Here is a 5,840-nt window from a genome sequence, read left to right as displayed (position 1 = left end):
GAGGATAAAGTTTGATTTCAAGTGTTCTCCATGCACAGATGATCCCTCATCAATAACAGTGGATGCCTTAAACTCTGCCACATCAAAACCTGTGCTTAGAAGCTTATCCTCATCATGAGAAACTAGGTCCATAACTTGATCATCAGATTCAATCTCTGTGACAAATGAAGTTTGGACATTATAGATGGCAGAGTAGTGCACTGGCATGTCTTCAAGAAGCTTGTGAAGACTTTCTTATAGACTTCATGAATGATACCTTCATATGTGTTGCCCATGCAAGAAGAGTCACTTTGATGGACATAGACATGACACTTGTTAGCAGGGTGAGGTACAGGTTTGATAAATTTATTCATCCCTTACAAAAAATGAGGGATAGGAAAGCCTTTGAGATCCTTGAAATTCTCCCAGCAATTGAAAAGGATATCAAAGGAAGATGATATTAAAGTTGAAGAAGTTACTTCCCCTCCCAAGAAGAAGAAGAAAAGAAAGTTGGTTAAGAAACCTAAGCCAAATGATAAGAGTTCTGAGGAGGAGGAGGAGGAGGAGGAGGAGGTGAAGGAAAAGGAGGAGGAGGTGATTCAAAGGTCTCACATGTGTATGATAGCTTAGAGACCCTTGTGCAGATGGAGAAGGTCAATACTTAGAGGCTTGCCCAAGTACCAGGGCAACTAAGCTTGTAGAGAAGGATAGGTAGATCAATGACAATGTTGTTTTCATGTGTATAAGGTATGACTACATTTTTCACATATGTATATTTTCTTATATGTTTATTTTATCATATGTTAATATTTTCTCATATTTTGTTCATTTCTTCATAAACAATTGTAGCGCACTTATAAAGGAATTGCTTCCAAATCAAGTTAATGAAATATTCATTTGTGATCCCTTAGTGTCACTTGCATTTATTGATATGAAGAAGAAGACTTCCGAGCTGGCATCCTATTTCAGGCCAATGAGAAATAAGAACATGTGTTTTGTTGTTTTGCCATATGTAGAGAGATTCGTCTCTAAACTAATGATTCCTTTGTGTTTAAATATTTGACATACGATATTTGCTTCTTTATTATATCTTTTTCTTTTTTCCAGTGGGAACTGGAGTGCTTATGTCATTAATCTTCTGAGAAAGGACTGTTATTTTCATGAACAGCCTAACTGGCTCGGGGGGGTCACTCTATGTAGAATATCCCTATCGCGTGCATTCAAGGCCTATATTTTAAATCCCTTATTTGTGAATTTTTTAATCTATATAATATCCCCTTTTCTTTATGAATCTATAAATTTTTTTGAAATTTTTTTAAATCATACCCTTATGTAAATATATTTCTATAAGTTTCATAAATTAAAAATATGCTTCTGTTGAACGCACGTGATATTCACATTTTTTTGTGAGCGACCCCCCCGAGCTAACTGGCATGTATGGGCAGATTAAATTGTAATTTGTTCTCCTTAATAACTTGAATATTAAGCTTTATACTTTATTTTTTCTTATATTCAAATTTGGTTTTTAATAGGGCATGTAAGAGAGCTATTGCGGCTATTGAAGATGAATATCCAAATTATAAAAAGGAGGTAGAGTATAAGTTTCTGAATCAGCCAGTGGCTTTACAAAAAGATTCTACCTCATGTGGATGGCATGTTATTGCCAATGTGTGAAGGTAATTATTTTTGAGATTGCTATAATTTAGGTATTTTTGAGATTGCTATAATTTAGGTATTTTTGTTTTGCATAATCTATGTAATATTCATGGCTGAATTGTAGACCCTCTATTTCGGGAAGGACAAGCAACATCTCTAATTATCAAACTGTTAGAGAGTACCGGTGTTTTATGGTATATATAGAAACCTGTTTTTTATGTAGGTTTTGCGTTATGTTTGATGAATTTATATTGCTATTGATACATTCTTTTTGCAATAGGAAACGTCTATTTTTTAGAATCCAAATTATTGTTGGGTTTGTATGGTCGAGACCCTTACAACGAGACCTTTGGGGGTGGTTGCAAGATGAGGGTACTCACTTTCGTTCACTCTCTCCAAAATTGGGACATCCATCCATCTCGGGCGGAGTACCTCGATCGTGATAGTGCCGCGAATCAAAAGACGACACGTGCCTCCCGAGCCTAAATCGACATATCTCGATCGAGATGCCAACTAATGCCACGCTAGCAGGTCCGGCTATCCAGGCGTCATCCATGTCACCAATACATGTCACCGCCACCACAATATCTCGATCGAGATATCTATGCCACTCGGATCCACATCAGGGCCACGCTGTATCCCCGTAGGCATATTTGACTAGCACATCTCCATCGTCCACGTATCTCGAACGAGAAATATACATCCAATCGCGACCATTCATTGTTCGAGGTAATCGGATACAATCTCCACCGTCCTCATATCTCGATCGAGATACTGAGTTCAAATCTCAGCCGTCCAAATATCTCGATCGTGATATAGAGATTCAATCTGCACCGTCCGAATATCTCAATCGAGATACGTAGATGCAATATCCACCGTCCAATTATCTCGATCGAGATAAGGAAACGCAATCTATACCGTCCATTCACGTATGCTGGAAGATGCGATCTCGGCCGTTTAAATATCTCGATCGAGGTATATAATGAATCTTGACCGTCGAGATACCTTTTCGTGGTAATGCCTTTAAATTGTGGCCGTCCAATTACCTCGATCGAGATATTAATATCAAATCTCAGCCGTCGATCCTTCCCCAACCCTAGAATTAGGTGTGTATCTTGGCCGTATGTTGCACTAACCCTAATATCCAGAGCGTTAATCTTGCAAACCCTAAATTGCATGATGTTACCGAACCTCGATCGAGGTTATAAAACCGGAAAACTTTTTTTTTTGCCTCATTTTCACAAGTCGTTTTCACTCCCTTGCTCTCTCTTGATTTGGATTAGTGTTAGTGAGCCCATTAGCTTTGTTTTTAGCTTCATTAGTGCTACTTAGCACTAAGCATTAGACCTTTCACATTAGACCCTTCACATTGGACCCTTCACATTGGGCTTAGGTTTTAGCATGGAGGGCCACGATGAGGGCCACGAGGAGGGCCGCTCATCTATTGCGGACCTCATCGCGGAGATAGACCGTGAGTTAGCGGCTATCCGTAGGAGTGCTAGAGACACTCCGTCTACATTACATATCGTGGCAGACTTGGAGGCGATGCTTGCGTCCCTTCGTAGCCTTCACGATATTGTTTATGTAGATGAGTGGATAGCCCACCATCGCGCTGCTCCGGTGTCACATGGCCTGACATATCGTCAGGTCTGTGATCTTGCTCCTATTAGGGATGGGGCTTTCCTAGATCTTTTCCTCGATAGTCGTGGGATGAGGCCCGGGGCGGGGAAGCCCCTCACTATTTCGCGGTGTTCGCATCCTCGTATGGCGGCACATATCTATAGTCGATATGTTGCCGCATATGGGAGGATGCCGAACAACCGCCAGATCCCCATATACTTCGCAAAGCAGTTATATGCGGAGTTTGTCTTAGGGGAGGAGGTCGATTACACCAGCCATCGTCCGGGTGGTGGTGCTGGCCGAGGCCGTCTCCAGGACCAGGGTAGGCGGCCTCCACCAGCACTTCGTGTAGCACCTGCCACCACAGATCCTTCATTTGTGCCATTGTCGACAGTAGAGGCTCTTGGCACGCAGGTCGTCATTGACGTACGGAGTACCACGGAGAGCATCCAGCACGTGGTGCGCCTATTCTCACGAGCTATACCGACGACAGATGTGGAGGTATTTACATATATATTACGTCTTAAGTTTTTTTGGTCATTTATCTTCATGTTTATATGTACTTTTCTATATTTTTACATGAGCAGCATGGTTGATTGTGTCACGCAGGTTCCCACACCTGCCACTCAGAGGCTCACTCAGGAGTTGGTAGAGGCGAGAGCGGAGATAGACCGCCTCCGAGCTGCATTACAGATGGCAGAGGCAGCTACTGCAGAGGCACAGCATCTGAGAGAGTCCGACATCCAGCAGGTAGGTTTCTCTTGCACGTTTAAGTTACAAAGTTTGGTCCCCATCGGAGCATGTTTGGGTTGGCAATGGGCGCCCAGTGCGGGTTTTTCAAGTCTCTTGGTGCTTAAGAGGCCATGGAAAATCCGGGCCTTCCCCATACCATCGTACCCAAACATGCTCCGATGGGGACCAAACTTTGCAAGCGTGTGGGGGGGGCCCCCCCCCACACGCTTGCAAAGTTTGGTCCCCATCGGAGCATGTTTGGGTTGGCAATGGGCGCCCAGTGCGGGTTTTTCAAGTCTCTTGGTGCTTAAGAGGCCATGGAAAATCCGGGCCTTCCCCATACCATCGTACCCAAACATGCTCCGATGGGGACCAAACTTTGCAAGCGTGTGGGGGTGGGCCCCCCCCACATGCTTGCAAAGTTTGGTCCCCATCGGAGCATGTTTGGGTTGGCAATGGGCGCCCAGTGCGGTTTTTTCAAGTCTCTTGGTGCTTAAGAGGCCATGGAAAATCCGGGCCTTCCCCATACCATCGTACCCAAACATGCTCCGATGGGGACCAAACTTTGCAAGCATGTGGGGGTGGGCCCCCCCCACATGCTTGCAAAGTTTGGTCCCCATCGGAGCATGTTTGGGTTGGCAATGGGCGCCCATTGCGGGTTTTTCAAGTCTCTTGGTGCTTAAGAGGCCATGGAAAATCCGGGCCTTCCCCATACCATCGTACCCAAACATGCTCCGATGGGGACCAAACTTTGCAAGCGTGTGGGGGGGGGCCCCCCCACACGCTTGCAAAGTTTGGTCCCCATCGGAGCATGTTTGGGTACGATGGTATGGGGAAGGCCCGGATTTTCCATGGCCTCTTAAGCACCAAGAGACTTGAAAAAACCGCACTGGACGCCCATTTGTTACCATATTATAGTAGTGATGTGTGTGAACACACTTAGGACCGCCGGGGCACTTTTTCCCTCACTAGGAGGTTTTTTCCCCCGTGCATTGTATATACGCCCATTATCTTCTAGGGCTTGTTATCTTTCATTTTTGGCACTCATAATACACTACTGTGTTGTGCTCAAGCTTCCTTATCTTCTTGAAGTTGTGTGTGCATTCCTGCAACCCTAATTCCAACAATTGGTATCAGAGCAGGCTTCCTCCTCCCGGGCAGCATCACCGGCACCTGCCGCTTCATCTCCTCCGATTGGGACGAGGTTTCACGAGCGTCTGCAGGTTAGTATATGCCGTGGGGGAGCCCATAGGGCTTGGTCATTTCAGAATTTTGATCTGAAGTCATTTCGCCCTCCGTTTTTGCATTCCAAGTACTGCGCAGGCAAAATCGTCCTACTGTGCAGATTTTCTGTCAACATTAAAATCTGCAGGACAGGTGCCCATTCGTCTGTTTTGGGCTGTGCTACATAGCACAGGTCGATTTTATACAGGTTTACCTCTTACAGACAGCATTTACATCTAGTAGTACAGTCATTGGCCATGGCTGACAACAATGATGTATTCCGCATGTTGGCTGCTGAGGATAAGTTGGATGGCACCAACTATCCATTGTGGGCATATATGATGCGACATGTATTGGTAGCAAAGGGGTTATGGAACATTGTGCAGGGTATTGATGCACGTCCTATTGTGGCTGGGAATGCTGCAAACACATCAGAAACAGGTACTGTTGATGATGGTGCAGGCACAAGTGCTGTAGCAGCTGTTCGAGAACCACCACTTTCAGCAGAGCAGATTCGGTGGGATGGTAGAGATGCGCAGGCTCATGCCTTGATTGCGCTGTCTGTCAAACGTACCATTATCCCACATATTCGCTCCTGCAGGACTTCTAAGGATGCTTGGGATGTACTT

Source organism: Cibotium barometz, chromosome 7 (assembly GCF_041138505.1).
Source record: "Cibotium barometz isolate CiBa-2024 chromosome 7, ASM4113850v1, whole genome shotgun sequence".
Classification (NCBI taxonomy): Eukaryota; Viridiplantae; Streptophyta; class Polypodiopsida; order Cyatheales; family Cibotiaceae; genus Cibotium; species Cibotium barometz.
The sequence above is the reverse complement of the archived record's forward strand: the minus strand, read 5'-3'. Positions refer to the sequence as shown.